The following is a 21,506-nucleotide window of genomic DNA, read 5'->3' on the forward strand; positions in this document are numbered from 1 at the left end:
GGGAGGGGGAAAGAGGGCCCACCAGGTCCACATTTACATGATCAAAACGTCTCTCCGGCACTTTGAACGGCGCCAAGGGCGCCTTGGTATGACGAGTCACCTTTGCGCGCTGGCACGCGACACAGGCAGCAGCCCAAGCCCTAACGTCCCTCCGCAGGCCCGGCCAGACCACTTAGCCCCCACCAGCCTAGCAGAGGCCTTAACCCCCGGGTGGGAGAGGCCGTGGATGGCGTCAAACACCTTACGCGTCCAGCCAGCAGGTACCATAGGGCACGGTTGGCCAGTAGAGACGTCGCAGAGGAGTGTAGCGTTGGCTGCGTCAAAAACCACATCCTCCAGGAGTAGCGCCGTAGTGGCTGTCCTGTAGGCTTGCACCTCCGTGTCCGTGGTCTGATCCTTCGCCATAGCAGCGTAGTCGAGGCCCAAGTGGACGGACCCAGCAACCCCTGGGGAGAGGCAGTCGGCAACAAAATTGTCCTTTCCGGCCACATGTTGAATGTCAGTAGTGAACTCAGAGATAGCAGAGAGCTGACGCTGCTGTCGACCAGACCATGGTTCCGAAGACTTAGCCATAGCAAACGTCATCGGTTTGTGGTCAACGAAAGCCGTGAAACGTCGTCCCTCCAACAAGAAACGGAAATGACGGGTGGCGAGGAAAAGACCCAGGAGCTCCCTGTCGAACGCGCTCTATTTCCTCTCGTTGTCACAGAGTTTCCTGCTGAAAAAGGACAGCGGCTGCCAGGCTCCGCCCACCCACTGTTCACACACAGCCCCCACGGCATAATCAGAGGCATCGGTAGTAAGCGCAACTGGGGCGGTCGGAGACGGATGTGCCATTAGAGCAGCGTTGGCCAGCGCAGTTTTGGCAGCATCGAAAGCTGCAAGCATCAATCCAACACGTCCGCCGGCCTCCTACCCCGCAAAGCATTGTACAAGGGTCGCATAAGTTGGGCCGCATGTCGGAGGAAGCGGTTGTAGAAGTTCACCATGCCCAGGAACTCCTGCAGGGACTTCACCGTGTGTGGGCGTGGAAAACTGGCGACGGTGTCCACCTTGGCGGGGAGGGGGACGGCCCCCTGCGGGGTGACGTGGTGGCCGAGGAAGGTAATTGAGGACTGGCCAAACTCGCACTTGGATGGGTTGACAATGAGACCATGCTCATCGAGCCGGCTGAACAGCTGCCGGAGATGCGTCAGGTGGTCGTCTGCAGATGCGCTTTCCACGAGAATGTCGTCCAAGTAAACAAATAGGAACGGCATGTCCCGCAGCACAGAGTCGATGAGGCGCTGAAACGTCTGCGCCGCACCCTTGAGGCCGAAAGGCATCCGCAGGAACTCGAAAAGGCCAAAGGGGTGATGACTGCTGTCTTGGGAACATCGTGCGGGTGGACAGGCACCAGGTCCACCTTTGAAAATATAGAGGTGCCAGCTAGGTGGGCGGAGAAATTCTGTATGTGTCGCACCGGATAACGGTAAGGGGCGGTGGCGTTGTTCAGACGACAGAAATCGCCACAGGGACGCCAACCGCCATCAGCCTTGGTCACCATGTGTAGGGGGGAGGCCCACGGGCTGTTGGAGCGGCGCACGATGCCGAGGTGCTCCATGGTCGTGAACTCCTCCCTGGCGATTGCGAGCTTGGCAGAGTCGAGACGCCAAGCTCGTGCATAGACAGGGGAACCAACCATGGTGATGTAGTGCTCCACACCATGCTTAACCACCGCAGACAAAAATGTGGGAGTAGTAATGTCGGGGGGAACTCGGCAAGTAGGCATTGATACTACCGGTCCCCGGTAGCAAGTGTTTTTGACAAACAGAGTGCCCCCACCCCTCCCAGCGAGCAGGGATATGAAGAAAAAGAAAGGGCATCGATAAGGCGGCAGTTTGTAACATCCACCAAACCTGGAATGGTAATAACACCTAAAGGTCTCTCTACCACCCACACTGGACCCATACCAATTTGCCTATCGCAACAATAGAAGCACAGATGATGCAGTGTCCATGGCGCTGCACTCCGTGCTCACACATCTGGACAATAAGGACACTTATGCACGCATGTTGTTTGTAGACTTCAGCTCTGCTTTCAATACCGTCATCCTTTCCAAGCAAATCGTCAAACTTGAAAACCTAGCCATTAACAACGCTATCTGCAACTGGATTATGGACTGCCTGACGAACAGGCCTCAGCTTGTTAGGTTAGGCCACATCTGCTCCACCACCACCACCCTCAACACTGGTGTACCACAGGGCTGCGTACTGAGCCCCTTTCTCTACTCCCTTTTCACACTCGACCGCAGGCCTGTGAATGGATCTAACTCTTTCATCAAGTTTGCAGATGATACAACAGTGATTGGTCTCATCAGCAACAACGATGAGACTGCATTCAGGGAGGAGGTCCGGCAGCTGGCCACATGGTGCTCAGACAAAAACCTGCTCCTTAACACCTCCAAGACAAAGAAGATCATCGTGGACTTCAGGAAGGCGAAAGGAGGCACACACGACCCCATCCACATTAATGGGATGGCTGTTGAACTTGTTTCCAGTTTTAAGTTCCTGGGAACTCATATTTCGGAGGACCTGTCCTGGACCACCAACACCTCATGCCTGGTCAAGAAGGCTCACCAGTGTCTCTTCTTTCTGACACTGAAGAAGAACCAACTGTCTTCAACTATCCTGGTGAACTCTTATCGCTGCACGATAGAGAGCATCCTGACCAACTGTGTCACAGTCTGGTACGGGATCTGTTCTGTTGCTGAGCGCAAGGCACTGCAGCGGTTGGTGAAAACAGCCCAGCGCATCACAGGGACTACACTTTCTCCCGTTGAGGACATCCAGAAGAAACGCTGTCTGCGTCGAGCTCGTAGCATTCTCAAGGACATTCTCTCACCCCGCTCATAGACTGTTTACTCTCCTGCCTTCTGGTAGGCGCTTCCGGTGCCTCCGGACAAGAACCAGCAGACTAAGAAACAGCTTTTTTTCCAGAGCTGTTTCATTATTGAACTCTGTCCCCCACTGATTCCACTACCTCTCTATAACATCTGCTATAACATCGTTTACATTGCACTACAGGGCTGGATGCATGACTGAACTGTTCACACCAGTACTTCATGTTATCTGCTCTACTGGACTGTTTACACACGCACAGCATCATTTGCACTCTATACTGTTCACTTGCACATCTGAAATATTTAACTGAATGCTCATTTGCACTAATGGACCACTCTCATAACTGCACTAACTTATCTACTGCACTGTAACTCTATTAACTGCATCTACTCATCTATTGCACTGTAACCTCAATAACTGCATTAACTAATCTACTGCACTGTAACTCTATTAACTGCATCTACTCATCTATTGCACTGTAACCTCAATAACTGCATTAACTAATCTACTGCACTGTAACCTAATTAACTGCATTAAGTCATCTTCTGGACTGCAACCTATTAACTCGTATACTGCACCGTAACTTTAATAAGCGCATCAACTCATCCACTGCATTATTACTTCAACAACTGCATTAACTCACCTATTGCATTGCAACTTTAACAGCTAATGTCAATAATCTATGCAGACTTAATCACTTGCACTATTGTTTATTCTAAATTATTATCTGCTCATATCCACCTGTACATTAAGGTTCATAGTGTTAATGTTCATAGTATAGTCATCTGAATATATTGTTCACAGTACATACCTACTGTCATATTTTCATAGAACATACCTACTGTAAAAAATATTTTCATAACTGTATAATATTTTCTCAATATTGTATTCTGGTTAGACCTAAACTACATTTCGTTACACTTGCTTGTATATGTGTAATGACAAAAAAGTTGAATCTAATCTAATCTAATCACAGGACTCCAGAAGTTAATTAATAGCAGAAAGTTTATTAAAGTTAATCTAAAAACATAATCCAAAACACAGGTAATCAGTCCACACAGAATTTACACATTCAAAGGGAAATCCAAACACGTTGCAATGAACAGGCAAAAGTCAAAAACACAGATGAACGGTCAAAACTAGAAACAAGGCAAGCTTAGAAACAAGAAACTAGGAAAACATATCAGGGAACACTCAAAATTGAAATAGTAACAAATACAAGACTTGCAAGAGATAACAGGACACAGGTGAAAGCAATACTGACTAATGAGTCCAAAGGCTGATTGGAAATGTAGTGTATTGGCAGTCTGGGTGATGAAGGAAATGCCCTCTAGTGGGCACTTCAGAGGGCACTGCAGCTGGTGACTGTGACAAAGTGTCCAAAACCTTTTGAGTTGCAGTGTACATGTTATGCAGACAGTTTTTTGTTGGAACACTTCCACAAGCCACTTCTCCATCTTCGCTATATATTGGACCCATTAAGCAGTTTCGCTAAATGGGTCTCCATCTACCTTTGACTATTTTGAAACAATGGCCCATATTTTAAGATGCATCAGTGCAAGCAGTTTCAGAGAGAGAGCTCTCACGTTTAATTTAGTCAAGAAATAGTTCTGTAAAGTCCTGTACAGAAACCACCACTTCATTATACAAATGCATTCTACCTGACCCCAATAATAAAATCATATTTTCTTTATAATTATAACAAGTGCTCTTTAAATGTTTACTTACATGTTTACCACTTTCCATTTAACATACCATTTATACACAAACACAAGTACTGTAAAGCTCCGGATTCATGACAACTCACCACAGCCTTCGTTAAGCATATGCATGGCTGCTCTAGTATTTCATTTTATTGCTCTGACCCCTGACTGACACCGGCTTTGCATGAGTAGCTGGCACTCTTGAATTATTCTATTACTGCAGTTTTGGCCCCATCTTGTTGGCCTCAATCTGGACAGCTGCACAGACAAAGCCACTTCATGTGTGCTCAGAGTTATTTAAAACAAAGGCATAATCAATTACAGTAGACAGATGTGATGGATGTACTAAGGATTAGGGATAACATTTTTCATTGGAATGGGCTTCTGGTGCCTAGTTGGTGAAGGAATCGCTTATAGGTACTACAGGCTCAATAGAAGACTGTATAAAGGATTGGCAAATTTTTTGGACATGCATTTCGGGGTGTTTAACAACAACATTTGATGGCCATAACAGAAGCATTAACACAACACATTATTATCAAAGTAGTGAGCTGATGTTCACACTGCTTTAATTGTTATAAATTAGCATTTGTTTTGCATGTTTTACTTCATAGAAAGAAATGTAAGAAGAGAACAATTGTTATGCAAATGAGCATTGACATGCTTGTCCCACCTCCCTTTCTTTGTTGCAGAGAGTCTAAATTTGCATTTTTAGGGTCTATTTGCACGTAGACTTTTGGCGTACTTTTGACTTGAAATCTAACAGCTCACTAGGTTCTGGTTATATGTTTTTACATTTAACCATTGCCTATTATGAGACCTGTTTAAAATAATATTTAATGTACATACATTATCAGTGACAATGGACAAAAATATTCTACAAAATAATCTGTTAAAGCAGTGGCTGTTGAATGATAGCTTTTCATAGTTTCTTCTCACACAGAGGTCTGTTGCAGACATTACACCACTGAACACAAATCACAGAAGGCTAAAGGAGACTAAAGGGTATCATACCAGCACTGTTTGAATTAAACAACTATGCGTAAGAGAGAAGGGATCTCACGAACAGCACAAGGCATTTTTTATTAAATGTTTAGATTTCTATGTTGTGCCTATAATTGTTTAATGCTATTTCTATCCTGATAACTTTCGGAGGGTTTAGCATGGTAGTGTGCATGACATAAATGTATTTGGTCATGGCGGAATAGATCTGCTATGCTTCTGCAGATATATCCACAACATGCTGCTGTGTGCATATAAAATATGAATAAACCCCATGCTTATGTGGTCACCTTGTAGCAGATCTATACAGATGGAGCTGCATTGCTGCAACAATCTTTAGCTGAGATTTGAACGTAAAGCAACAAGCTCATTTCCTGCTGGTACGGAGGGAACCAATCACTTCACCGTGTAGTTATTAAGTTGGTTAGACTTAGGACTGCACCGTCTAGAGTTTCATGGCAGAACTAGTAATTTCTCTCATGATAACTATCAGAGGGTTTGGCATGGTAGTGTGCATGACATAAATGTATTTGGTCATGGCGGAATAGATCTGCTATGCTTCTGCAGATATATCCACAACATGCTGCTGTGTGCATATAAAATATGAATAAACCCCATGCTTATGTGGTCACCTTGTAGCAGATCTATACAGATGGAGCTGCATTGCTGCAACAATCTTTAGCTGAGATTTGAACGTAAAGCAACAAGCTCATTTCCTGCTGGTACGGAGGGAACCAATCACTTCACCGTGTAGTTATTAAGTTGGTTAGACTTAGGACTGCACCGTCTAGAGTTTCATGGCAGAACTAGTAATTTCTCTCATGATAACTATCAGAGGGTTTGGCATGGTAGTGTGCATGACATATAAATGTATTTGGTCTTGGCGGAATAGATCCACTGCCTCGCGTACTTGGGGGTCCAACACGGTGACGCTGCCGTTGTGGATAAATCCTGCCCGCACTGCGGGCGGATGGCTATTCAGACGTTGCAGTCACGGGTGGCTGTGTTCTTTTAAGAGCCTGCCACCACCTCGTTTGCTTCCCATCCTGTGACCGCGGTGGCAGCGTGGGTGACATGGGGATTTCCGTGAGCGTTAATCTGTCAGCCACCGGCTAGCGGACCGTTCATGCCCCGTCTCGCTTGTCTAGCCACTCCCTAAAAGACGGCACCTCGCGGTCTTGCTCCTTCCCCACGTACTCGGACACGATGCGTGACGAAAATGAGATGTCCCTTGCAGCATCGGAGGGTGACGTACTGGCTTCCGACCCGGATGATTCCTTGGAGCCCCCTCCCCCGCGAGGTTGAGCTCGGGAAGAAACGGACGTCGAAAGTCGGACGTGCGCTCTCGGGCCGCCGCGAGCATTCGGAGGCTACAGCACTGGCTACAGAGACGAGTTCCCTGGAGAGCGTGGCACACAGGCAGCAGGCGTATCATCATCACGCCTCTCTGCCATCGCATCCTAACCCCCTGGTCTTCAATGACCTTTTTTTACGGGCCGGAGTCCCTCTCGGGCAGGTCTCGAGGCAAGTCATGGTGTCAACAGACGCCTCCTCGCAGGGTTGGGGTGCGGTGTGCAACGGGCACGCAGTACCGAGTCTGTGGACGGCCCGCCCGCGCTGGCATTCAATTGCCAAGAGTTGTTAGCTGTTCACATAGCTCTGACCGGACCTAGTGCCACACACGTAGTAAACCCCCAACAGGGTGGTTCCGTCTGACGCTTTCCTCATGAGATGGACATCCACCTAGCGGTACCTTGGTCCGCGCTTACCTCCCATGAGTTCTCCCCTGCGAGCGAGACCATGTTGGTGTCTCCACTATATTCCTCCCTGCGGTGGGAAGTGGTTTCTGTAGCGCATATCCCCCTTCAGGGAACAGTGCTTCCCCAGTGGCCCTACGGTACTGGACGGCTTCTCGCCATTAGAGATACAAGGCCTCCATCTGTGGTGGCCGAGGGCAGGTGCCTCTCATCTTTGCCAAAGCTCTGAGACGCCCTGCCACAACGTTGGTTCGATACAACGTCGAGAGACCGACAGAAAGGGAATGTCTTGGTTACGTATGTAACCTCCTTTTCCTGATGGAGGGAACGAGACATTGTGTCCCTCATGCCACAACACTTGCCGCCCGCTGCAGCAGTCAAGAGATGCTCTCAGGCTCCTCAGCACAAAAGGTGAATGAATGCAGCACTCCGTCTCCCTTTTATACCCGGATATCCGGGGCAGAGTCCTGCATGCAAATTTCATTCGCCAATATCATTGGCATTTTCAAAATAGTCAGAAGATGATAGGTTCTTAAGTCAAACCCCTTCTGTCGGTTCAACACAACGTTTTTAGGACAAACAGGACTTAGCGTTTTTTATCAAACCTTAAACAATAGTAATAATCTGCAATGAACTCTAAATCTAGAACACATCTGTAAAAGACCACCCACTGGCCCAACGACGGAATCCAATGGTGTGGGTGAAGGAATCTTGTGTTCTGCTTCTCAATTCAGTAAATAACTTTATGTAGAAGCACGGTTACAATTTGGTTAAATTTACATGACTGTTTTTAAGACCAATCTGACTCCAATTTTAATATAATATATGACATTTTCCAATTTATCTGTTGATCATGTTAATTTTATCTGTAAATCATAATTCTTAGTTATTCATTTGTTTGGGAACTGGTGTCGCACAGTGCGATCCACATACTCGGCTGGCGTGAGACTTTATCACGAAACTCTCAGTCTGATCTTAGTCAGAGGTAAACTTATATCATTAATTCTGGCCGCCCCACGCTTGCTCAGAACATAAGTTATTTTAGTCACGATCATGCAACTTGCTAAGGCAGGTGATAGGTGGAAATGTGGGACATGTGAGCTTTAATAAGGGTCCCCATTTGAAGTTTAAAATCAAAACTCCAGTCCATACCATCCCGAAATACTTATTTTGCGGTAACAAACGGGCTCCTTTCAATCTACCTGTAATAACAGTCTCTGAAGGATTCTTATTAAATCAATAATAATTTATTATGCCAGGCAGGTACAACATTAATTGAAATCATAGAATGCACATACAAAGAAAATTCAAACTTAATAGCAAAGATGACCACATAGTATAAGAATAAAATAAAAACACAAAATTGAAACACAGTTGTAGTGTGGGAAATTCTGGTTACAGATGCTTCCCTGAGTCTATTGCCAGTGCAACTTATATACCCGGAATCATGACTTCAATGGTCGGTGTGAAATTTAGTTTTTCTCATGGCTGAAGATAGTATAAAAAGTGACCTCAAAGATTAAAGACAAAGATTCCCCGAGAAAGCCACACTTCTTAGATGAGTTCAGGTTATGATCTAAAGTTAAAAAGCTTGAATACATTTTGTTAGGTTTGAAGGAAATAGAATGTTACACATCGCACAATGACCTTTAAAAATATACCTAATATGATGATGAAATCTTCATAACATGACAATAAATGATATACACAGTTTGAATTGTGTAAGCACATTTCCAGTGGTCTTGACCTGAAAAGATGAAGGGGAGAGGTGTGATAACCCCGGAGGAGAGGGCAGGATATCATTCCTCAAGAGCAAGCATCAAATGGGGTTTTATTGTTTTGTGTCCCAGCATCACAAACGACCTTAGTTCTTAGCACTTTTCCAGCTGCCTTACACATGCTGAACATTGTTACCAAAAATCGATACGCCACATTCAATAAAACGTTGAAATAGTAGTGTAAGTAGTCCATTATCAACATTTTATCTGGGCAGGAGTTTGATTTATAGGGGACCTGACCAGTTATAATGCTGATATTATGTGCCTCTGTTGCTAGTCGCCATTTTGTCAGTCAATCAAGAGTTTCACCTGCTGCAGACTATGTGGTTATACAGCAGACTATACAAATATACAAAGCTTCTCACTCACCACGGCACACGTGCTATTGGTGATGCATACCTGTCAACATTGAGATTTGAAAATAAGGGAAATTTTATAACCAACACCCCCCACCCACCACCGTGTCTCATTTTTTATGTGTATTTTATTATGACACAATTATTTACAAAAACCAATTTACAAAATCTCTCGTTGGGAGACTAAAGTGCAGAACATAGTTAACACAGTTACATCTCACTCTTGGTCCTGCTTGACCTGAGTGCTGCGTTCGATACCGTAGACCATAACATACTTCTAGATCGCTTACACAATTATACCGGTATTGAGGGACAGGCACTACAATGGTTTAGATCTTACTTGTCAGACAGACATCAATTTGTCCATCTAAATGGGGAATCATCCAATTTAACGCAAGTAAATTATGGATTACCTCAGGGATCGGTTCTGGGACCCGTGCTGTTCTCCATATACATGCTTCCCCTTGGAAACATTATTAAAAAACATGGAATTAGCTTCCATTGCTATGCAGATGATACTCAGCTATATATCTCATCAAGACCAGATGATTCCTCCCAGCTACCCAAATTGGCAGAGTGCATTGAAGATATAAAACATTGGATGACCTATAATTTCCTTCTTTTAAATTCTAATAAAACAGAAATATTACTTATCGGACCTAAGACACGCAAACCAAATATTTCTGATTATAAACTGCAAGTTGAAGGATGTACTGTTACTCCAACAAATACAGTAAAAGATCTAGGCGTTATATTAGACAGCAACCTGTCATTTCGAAATCACATCTCAAATGTCACAAAAACAGCCTTTTTCCACCTAAGAAATGTTGCCAAGTTACGAAATATTCTGTGTGTTGCTGACGCAGAGAAGCTTATTCATGCATTTATGACCTCAAGACTTGACTACTGTAATGCGCTACTTAGTGGTTGTCCTGCATCATCAATAAACAAACTACAGTTAGTTCAGAACGCAGCTGCCAGAGTTCTAACCAGGACCAGAAAATATGATCACATAACCCCAATTTTATCAACCCTTCACTGGCTACCCATTAAGTATCGTATTGACTTTAAAGTTCTTTTAATCACTTATAAAGCCTTAAAGGGTTTAGCCCCTACCTACCTAACAGAGCTTCTATCACACTACAACCCATCACGCTCTCTAAGATCTCAAAACGCAGGACTTTTGATAATACCTAGAATAACTAAATCCACCAAAGGGGGTCGAGCTTTCTCATACGTAGCACCTAAACTCTGGAACAGCCTCCCTGATATTATTCGAGGATCAGACACACTCATCCAATTTAAATCTAGATTAAAAACGCATCTTTTCAGCCAAGCATTCACTTAATTCAAAATATGCTAAATAAACCACCAGGAGATGCTGACATTAGATATTATTTTACTAGAATAATTGGATTTATTATATAAAACACCATGTAGTGTGTTTTACCCTTTCTTGGGTTTTTCGTTTTTCCCCTGTAAAGCTGCTTTGGAACAATGCAAATTGTGAAAGGCGGTATATAAATAAAATTGAATTGAATTGAACAGTTAAGTAGAACAAATACATTAAAGAAAGTAAATACAAATAATTTAAAATAAAATAAATTAAGAAAAGGCATTACAGTCCTTAAGGCATGTCAAAGTTGTTCACATTCATATATTTTCCTCAGTCTTACAGGAGAAATACGGGAAAATATTTAAACGGGATGATAGCGGGATAGCAAGGTAAAATACGGTACTTTCCCGGCCAAAACGGGATACTTGACAGGTATGGTGATGTGACAAAAGTGATTTGATCCTAGCCAGGTGCTTGTAACCCTAAGCAAAGTCAAGATCTGAGCCCCCCCACATACTAACATTTTATTAATTACACAACAGTTATATGGAATTAGTTCATTTAAAAAAATCCAGGTTTTACATATATGTGCGCTCATGGTTGTGTATCTGTGACACTACTTCTCCTAAAAAAGGTTGGGCAAATTGATAATTTAAAATCTGATACAATTTGAACTATTAATAATAAACTAAATTGCATGCGGTACAATAAATGCAGGGAGAACACAATCTGTTGTGTAAATTGTTAAATTAATTTTATTAACCCTCAAGAATTTATTGCTTGCTTTCTAGACTATGGTGAACGTGCATTGCACAAAGCAAATTGCTTAAAATAATAAAAAATGTTTAAGACATTTAAGGGTATCAAAAACACATGGATGCTGTGATCTAATGTCACAGACAAAAAAGGAAGAACGAGAGCAGGTAATGGTCACAAAACAAAAGGTTTATTAAGGATTCCACAAGTCAGTCAAGTGCATTAACCCAAGAGAAACTGAGCCAAAAGGCAAAAGCGAACAGTCTTATCTGTAGGTAGGTCTTCTTCGCAGAGCTGGTCGCAGAGTGTCAAGGTAACACAAGGCATGTATCATGGAGACCGTGAGGTGAGATGCTTATATGTGTATGTAGCAGGGGGAAAAGTGGCATGTCCCCCTTAAGAGCATGTCCCCCTTAAGAGCATTTCCCCCTTAAGAGCATTTCCCCTTTAAGAGCATTCCCTTAGGGGCGGAGTTGTGCACATGATTAGGTTCACAGGTGCTTTATAAAACCAGAGAAGTAGTTGTTTTCACTGGCTTTGTTTGCTGGTTGAGACTCGAGAAGGTAATTGTTGCTGTTTTCACTCATTCTGTTTATTGCCTCTAAAGTGACGTACACCTGTGTGCCTTATTTTAGGCTGCTTTCCTCTATGCTTGCGTGTGTATATAGTTAGAAGTTGATTTTAATTTCATGTGGGAATTTGCTCTTAACTTTGTTTTGGGGATGTGTTTTAGGCTGGTTAGATCTCCTCGATGGTCGTGGGGCTGGTGGATTCACGTTAGTGACCCTGGAAAGTGGTACTGTTCATCCTTTTAGAGCATCGGTAGGATTTTATGTGTTTTGGGAGTGATTTAGCTGCGGCAGTGGCAATATATTTATTGGTGTAGATGATGTTCTATTTATTTGATGTAACATTTGGTTTATTTTTGTTCTCCGTAGGATTTCCAATTTCTTTGCCGCTGCTGTCTTTTCTCCCCTTTTGGTTTTATGTAACCTTTTCTTTTTGTGGGATTTGTCGGATAATTGCCTATTTTATGACATGTCTAAAACAGCTGGGTACGATTGCTCTTAGTCTGCATCAGTTTTACTCTGAGAACCAACTAATTTGTTTCACCTTTTTTTTGTCTTTTGTTTAGCGGATCACTAGGGAGTGCTGGCTGGAACACGGGTGTGGTCTCTTTGGTGGATACTCTCCTGTGGTGCTGCATGTACACTGTTGTTCACAATTATTTCTCTTTGCGAGTGCGTGTGTGTGTGTGTGTGTTTCTCTTTTGTTAGGCACGTGTACTGGTGAATATCACAGGGGCAATAGCGTGGGCCCATGCCAGTGGCCGGTCAGTCCTCCAAGTGTCCGCTAGTTTGTTTTCTTTGGGTTTGTTCTGTCTCTTAAAGTTGGTGTTCTCTATTTTAAGATTACCGCTCCCATTTGTGATTATCCTGGTTAACCATTTAGGCCTTTTAAAAAGGCGTGTCCTTTTTTTATAAGATGCTTGTCAATAAACTGTGAATTTTGTACTATTTGCGAAACTCGTCTCTATTCCTTCTGTTTATAAGGCACACAGTGAATCTGTGTCCATAAATTAACTTAACTCTCCCTGAGAGGGATTCAGGGTGGCGTAGTCAGGCGATGTTGATTGGGCATCTTAATCTTCGAGTGTTTCTAGTGCCCTCGTGCTACAAATTGGCGTAGTCGGCAGGGTTGTGTGTGAAATAGAGACGTCTTTCTCTTAGTCTTTAGGAGGGTTTTTTCTTTTTCTATTCTTTTTTTTTTTGTTCTGAAGGGGAGGGAAAGACAGCAGTTGGCCAACTAATCCTTCGACCGGGCCCCCTTGGACAACGCACGCTAGCTCTTCCACCAGTGGTCATCGTTTCTTCCCACCAAGATGGATGACGAACTACAGGATTTGCGAGACCTGGTGATACAACTGAGGGCGGACAATGAGAGATTAATACAGGAACAGACTGTGATAGTGACACCCCCAGTGGGGGCCTCTATGGTTAATTCGGTCTCATCTGATAGACCTGTTACTTCCACAGCTCCGGAGCGTCTGTTGTATGTGCCAAGAGAAAGAAAATGTCCATTATTTCGTGGGAGCCTGGGGATTGATGTTGTTGAATGGGTTGAGGAGGTACGTGCAAGTATGCGGGCTCGGCATCTAGCCCCCGTAGATCAAGCATATTTCATTTATGATCACTTGGATGGAGAAGCTAAGAATGAGATAAGGTATAGATCTAAGAGCGAAAGGGAAGATCCAGAAAAGATTTTGTACATTCTGCAAGAATTGTACGGCTGTTCTCAATCTTATGTTGCTTTACAGGAGGACTTTTTCTGCAGAAAGCAGTTAGAGGGGGAATCCCTTAAAGAATATTCGCATGCCCTGTTCAGTTTAATGGAACGGGTGGTCGAGTGTGCTCCCAATGGATTGCCCAATTCTGCTGTTCTACTTAGGGACCAATTTGTTGAACATGTTAATGATCCAAATCTTCGAAGGACCTTAAAGCAGGTCGTTCGGGATAAACAAGGTTGCACCTTGCTTGATGTAAGGGCTGAAGCCATCCGTTGGGAGCAGGAAGGTAGGCCAGTAACTGATAGAACAAGGAGTTATTCAGTGCCGTTGATTTGTGCTTTGCAGACTTCCAGGGTCCCTGATACACAAGTGCGTGATTCCCCTCAAACAACAGAGATTGCAGAGTTAAAAGAGATGATGGTTAAACAACAGCGACAGCTAAATGAATTGTCTGAACGTTTTATGTCTTTTCCACAACCCTTTAGGCGTAATTCTTCTTCCCGTAATGGCCCAGTGATATGTAGGCGATGCCAACAACCAGGCCATTTTGCCAGTAACTGTGATAATGAACGTATTGTCTCTCAGGTTCAGTTCCACCAGCCCCGTCATCAGCCTCGTCCCCCACGGACCTTGTCCCCTTCCAATCAGCCGACGGAAAACTAGCACCTTCTGTTTTGCAGAGCCACAGAGCAGGAGGGGATATTACTGGTTCAAGTGTCCAAAGGCCTGTAAGTAAAGAAATTGTCTCACACCTAGTGGGTGTATGCCCATCGATTACGGTGTCCATGGGTGGGGTGCAGGTAAATTGCTTGTTAGATACAGGGTCCATGGTCTCTACCATTTCTGATAAGTTTTTTTTTCAAAACTTTGCGGAAAATCCACAGGCATGCCAATGGTTACAGCTGAAGGCTGCTAACGGCCTAGACATCCCGTATGTAGGATATGTAGAACTTGATGTTCAGGTATTGGGTAAGGTTATTCCCAAGCGGGGGATTTTGGTGGTGCAGAGCTCCCAAACCCCCTCGCCTACTAGTGTGCCTGGGGTTTTGGGTATGAACATCATAAGAGAATGTTATTCTGACTTGTTCGGTCAATATGGCTCTGATCTCTTTGACCTTCCCCAAGTTACCCAAGCCCCTGATGTTTTACAACAGGCTCTGCAGTGGTGTCATCAGATCCGGTCTGTTGAGCGTTCAGGATGTTTGGCCAGAGCTAGGGGTAGACGTGGCACCTCGGTCCCAGCTGAGTCAGTGAAGTTTATTGCAGTTACCTGTGCTCAGCAGGTATTTTCACAATGCAATACAGTTTTTTTTGAACCCTCGATTGGAGGTAGTCCCCTTCCCTCAGGTGTGTTACTTTACCCAGCCGTGGTTAAGGTTATTAGGGGTACTGCCTACGTTCCTATAGTGAATGTTAATAGCACTGCCACTAAGCTTCAACCCAGATGTTCATTAGGTATTTTACACCAGGTACAAATTGTCAGTCTACCTTCAGGCATTTCTGAAATGCCTGTTGAACAATCTGGTTTGAGGGTGGCTACAGTGAATTCTCAGGCAGGACAAGTTGACCCAGTGTGTGAGTTTATCCAGGCTGTAGATTTGCAGGCCTTGCCTGAGCCAGAGCAGCTAAAAGTGAGGGACTTGCTGTATAAATATTCGTCTGTATTTTCAGCACACGAAGGAGATTTGGGGTGTACTGATCTGATAGCTCATGAAATCCCTTTAGGAGATGATGTGCCTATTCGTCAAAGGTACAGACGTATCCCTCCATCAGATTATGATTCTGTCAAAGCCCATATTAACCAACTTTTGGAGGCCCAGGTGATTCGTGAGAGCTGCAGTCCCTATGCCTCTCCTATAGTGCTGGTGAAGAAAAAAGACGGCAGCCTGCGGATGTGTGTAGACTATCGGCAGTTGAACAGCAAGACTCGGAGGGATGCTTTTCCTTTACCCCGTATCGAAGAATCCTTGGATGCTTTATCGGGAGCAAAGTGGTTCTCTACTTTGGATTTGGCGAGTGGATATAATCAGGTGCCAATGGCCGAAAAGGATAAGAGTAAGACTGCATTTTGCACCCCCTTTGGATTGTTTGAATTTAATCGCATGCCGTTTGGACTGTGTAATGCGCCAAGCACATTTCAGAGACTAATGGAACGTATTTTCGGGGCACAACATTTCCAGTCCTTACTGTTATATCTGGATGATGTTATTGTGTTCTCATCTTCTGTAGATCAACACCTTGGCCGTCTGGAATCAGTTTTGTCCTGTTTGCAAAGGGAGGGGCTCAAAGTAAAGCTGGAAAAGTGCTGTTTTTTCCGGACTGCAGTAAAATACCTCGGTCATGTCATCTCAGAGGATGGAGTTTCTACAGATCCTGAGAAGGTGGCTGCTGTGTCCACTTGGAGCCATCCTACCACAGTGTCTGAGTTGAGATCCTTCCTAGGGTTCGCTAGTTACTATCGTCGCTTCGTTCAAGGGTTTGCCAGATTGTCTGCTCCTTTACATCGCCTTGTTGCCGCTCTTGGTGGAAAGCACAAGAGGGGGAAAGGACAATTGATAGGAGCAGCATGGACCGAAGAATGTGAGGAGAGTTTTATGCACTTGAAAGCCTCCCTGACTACAGCACCAGTGTTGGCATATGCCAACTTCTCTCTGCCTTTTATTTTAGAGATCGATGCTAGTCATAAGGGCCTTGGAGCTGTACTTTCCCAAGATCAAGGAGGAGGAGTAAGACCGGTTGCTTATGCTAGTAGAGCTCTCTCCCCCTCAGAACGAAACATGTCAAACTATAGTTCTATGAAGCTTGAGTTTTTGGCCTTAAAATGGGCCATGACGGAAAAGTTCCGGGAATATTTGTTGGGGCATAAGTGCGTTGTTTGGACTGACAATAACCCTCTCAGCTATTTGAACACAGCCAAGCTGGGAGCCACTGAGCAGAGATGGGCAGCTCAATTGGCTACCTTTGATTTTACTCTCCGCTACCGGTCTGGCCGAACAAATGTTAATGCTGATTCCCTTTCTAGACAGGTGCATCCTACTGATGAGTCTGCCAGTTTACAATCTCTTCTCCCTGGGACCCTCCTTCCAGAAAGTTTGCAAGCCCATCCTGACTTAAGGTCTACGGACGTAATGCAAATGGCAATTTCTGTATTGCCGTCATATTCTACTGATCATCTGGCCTCTCTCCAACAGCAAGATCCGGTTATCGGCACAGTTCTACAGTTCTGGCGTCGGAAGAAAGTCCCTGATGGCCTGGAACGAAGGGCACTCCCCAAGCCTGTGAAAGAATTGTTGCGACAATGGGATCGTTTGATCGACTTGGAAGGGATCCTACATCGTAGAGTTCTTCGGTCTGATGGAGGGGAGCAACAATATCAGTTAGTTTTGCCCGAAGCCCTGAGGGAAGAAGTGTTACAGCAGTTGCATCATGGCCACGGGCACCAGGGCAATGAGAGGACGACAGAGTTGGTGCGACAGAGGTGCTACTGGCCCGGGATGTGTGAACATATAAAACAGTGGTGCTATCGCTGCCAGCGATGTACAATGGCGAAACCCAGGCAGTCTGCACCCCATGCCCCAATGGGACACCTTCTGGCTTCTAAACCAAATCAGATTTTGGCCATAGACTTTACGCTTCTTGATCGTTCTAGGGATGGAAGGGAGCATGTCTTGATTATGACTGACGTCTTTTCTAAGTTTACACAGGCGGTTTCTACTAGAGACCAACGGGCCCATACAGTGGCTGGGATACTAGTTCGTGAATGGTTTTATAAGTTTGGTGTGCCGGCCCGTATTCACTCGGACCAAGGTCGGAATTTTGAAAGTGCCCTGATCCGGCAGCTGTGTGAACTTTATGGGGTTCAGAAGACCCACACTACCCCTTACCATCCACAAGGGAATGGACAATGCGAGCGATTCAACCGAACTCTGCATGGACTTTTGCGAACCCTTCGGCCAGACCAGAAATGTGATTGGCCTCTCTATCTACCCCAGATGACTTTTTCATATAACACTACTATTCATCAGTCCACGGGTGAGTCTCCTCATTTTTTAATGTTCGGCCAAGAGCCCCATTTGCCTATTGATTTTCTCCTTGGTAGAGTCAAGGAAACACCAGTAGGGTCGATAAACGATTGGGTGCAGGAGCATCAGCAGCGTCTGCAGGTAGCATTCGATACAGCCAAGGAACGGCTGAAGGCTGCCGCACTCCTCCGAAAAGAGCGTCACGATCGACAAATGACTCTTGGGAGTTTTCGAGAGGGAGATTTGGTTTACCTGCGAGATTACAACATTCGTGGAAGAGCAAAAATCCAAGATGTCTGGGGGGCCACCATCTACAAAGTGATTAAAGCTCCCAGGGATAACGGATCAGTGTATTCACTTGTGTCCCTTCAAGGCTCTGGTGCTGTAAAACATGTGCACTATTCTCATCTGCGATCTGCCCCTGTAGACTTGCCTCCTGCCTCACACGTCCCATTGGTTGAACCAGGCCCTCTAAGTGATGAAGAGTCGGAGGGAGAGTGGTGGATCGCTCCTCAGGCGGAGGCCAATAGATTGGCCACCACGGATAACTCCTCCTCTTTAGACCCTCCTACAGAGCCTCAGGTGGTTGAGGACCGGGGAAGCGATTCGGTGGGGGTCTCTGAGGCCCCTAGTACAAGTGGGTTCCAACCTAGACGGAGTGGTCGGGAAAACGCAGGAAAGCATTCTAACGTCTACCATTTGCCAGTGGGGACAAGGACTAGGGCACATGGGGTTGCAGTCCCTCCAGTCCCTGGGTCTAGCAATATGATGCAGGCCACATTTAGACCCTGGATTTAGATTATTATTATTATTATTATAATTTCTGGTTATTCTTTTTTTTTTATATGCCCTTAAATTATGTTTTGTTATCGTCGGGGCGCCGATACAGAGTGGGGGGTGGATTGTAGCAGGGGGAAAAGTGGCATGTCCCCCTTAAGAGCATGTCCCCCTTAAGAGCATTTCCCCTTTAAGAGCATTCCCTTAGGGGCGGAGTTGTGCACATGATTAGGTTCACAGGTGCTTTATAAAACCAGAGAAGTAGTTGTTTTCACTGGCTTTGTTTGCTGGTTGAGACTCGAGAAGGTAATTGTTGCTGTTTTCACTCATTCTGTTTATTGCCTCTAAAGTGACGTACACCTGTGTGCCTTATTTTAGGCTGCTTTCCTCTATGCTTGCGTGTGTATATAGTTAGAAGTTGATTTTAATTTCACGTGGGAATTTGCTCTTAACTTTGTTTTGGGGATGTGTTTTAGGCTGGTTAGATCTCCTCGATGGTCGTGGGGCTGGTGGATTCACGTTAGTGACCCTGGAAAGTGGTACTGTTCATCCTTTTAGAGCATCGGTAGGATTTTATGTGTTTTGGGAGTGATTTAGCTGCGGCAGTGGCAATATATTTATTGGTGTAGATGATGTTCTATTTATTTGATGTAACATTTGGTTTATTTTTGTTCTCCGTAGGATTTCCAATTTCTTTGCCGCTGCTGTCTTTTCTCCCCTTTTGGTTTTATGTAACCTTTTCTTTTTGTGGGATTTGTCGGATAATTGCCTATTTTATGACATGTCTAAAACAGCTGGGTACGATTGCTCTTAGTCTGCATCAGTTTTACTCTGAGAACCAACTAATTTGTTTCACCTTTTTTTTGTCTTTTGTTTAGCGGATCACTAGGGAGTGCTGGCTGGAACACGGGTGTGGTCTCTTTGGTGGATACTCTCCTGTGGTGCTGCATGTACACTGTTGTTCACAATTATTTCTCTTTGCGAGTGCGTGTGTGTGTGTGTGTGTTTCTCTTTTGTTAGGCACGTGTACTGGTGAATATCACAGGGGCAATAGCGTGGGCCCATGCCAGTGGCCGGTCAGTCCTCCAAGTGTCCGCTAGTTTGTTTTCTTTGGGTTTGTTCTGTCTCTTAAAGTTGGTGTTCTCTATTTTAAGATTACCGCTCCCATTTGTGATTATCCTGGTTAACCATTTAGGCCTTTTAATAAGGCGTGTCCTTTTTTTATAAGATGCTTGTCAATAAACTGTGAATTTTGTACTATTTGCGAAACTCGTCTCTATTCCTTCTGTTTATAAGGCACACAGTGAATCTGTGTCCATAAATTAACTTAACTCTCCCTGAGAGGGATTCAGGGTGGCGTAGTCAGGCGATGTTGATTGGGCATCTTAATCTTCGAGTGTTTCTAGTGCCCTCGTGCTACATGTAGGTTAATGGAGAACAGGTGCCGGCAATTAAAGCTCTGGTAACCTGGGGCCTCATGTTCAAAGACTTGCGTTGAATTCATACTATAGCATTGCATACGGACACAGCTGTAATTGTGCGTACACACAAAAAAAACGGATTGAATTGTACGAAGGATCCCACGCATATTCTCTTTGTACATCCCAATTAACGTAAAATTGAGCGCACATGCATGAGCACAACGCCCCACCCAGTCTCCTCCCCTAATTAAATCAATTTAAATATGCTAATGAGTCCACTTTGGCAAAAGATAGCAGTAAGAAAATGGCTAAAGCAACAAGTCTTATTAATGTAATTTAAAAAAATAACACAAATTACACAAGTTATTGATTTGCTTATGAAACAGGCAAATGTAAACAGATTGACATTCATTGCTAGACGGTATTTAACCCTTGTGAAGTGTTCATATTTTTGTTACTCAGCCAGTGTTGGTGGGCCTATTGGACCCGCAGCAGTTTTGTGTTTTTATTTCAACACAATCAAACGTTTTGTTAAAATAATTAATGTGTTTACTTCATCCCTATTACAAGCAATCTAAACCGCATATATGGGCATATGCCTTTGTTAGATCACATTTATGAAGTGAAGAACACCACGTTTTTTTGTGAGAACAGCAGGGGCAGAAACAGGAAACTCACACTTTACTTAAAAATTTACACATTTGGCATATGCTTTTATTTTTTTTGCATTATCCTATACGTTTGTGTCTGCAATACCCTGGGTTCAAACCCACTTTGTGTTGTTAACACAATGCTATTACCACTGAGCTACAGGACTACTTTACACACTTTACACACACAAACATACTAAAAGGACGCCCAGACATGAAGAGGACACAATAAAGCTACACAGAACCTACAGTTTCTAAATTTTTTAAGCCCTACGTCCAGTGGACCCAAACATCCTGTATGTAATATCGATTTGTACATTGCGAAAAAAGAATTAATGGTATAATTTTTCTTTTGATAAAAAATTTAAACATGTCCCAAAGACCAAAACATTATACAAGGGTTAAACCGATCCTACAAGCAACCTGTCTGTTTCCAGGGAAATCAGAGTTTAAGGCACTGGTCTCAATCATCTTTTTGTCTGTCATTTGAAGCTTACATGTTTGATTGGTTTTTCGACCGAGTCAGACCTGTCTGTTATTAGGTGCGTTTGAGTCATTCCGCTGCAGTGCACACAGGCCGATCAGCATCAAAATAATTAAAATATTTTACTGCTTGTGGCCACTGGGGTGCCCCAGTGGGGCTTGTGGGGCGCAATGCATTTGCATGGTTTGCATGATTATTACCTCATAGATTGCCAGTCTCTGTTTGAAGCCTCACTGCTGTCCCCCAATGCAGACAGAGAGCTGCTCAGAGCGTCAGGAGCTCTGCATTCGGTCCA

Source organism: Barbatula barbatula, assembly GCF_947034865.1.
Source record: "Barbatula barbatula genome assembly, chromosome: 1".
Lineage (NCBI taxonomy): Eukaryota > Metazoa > Chordata > Actinopteri > Cypriniformes > Nemacheilidae > Barbatula > Barbatula barbatula.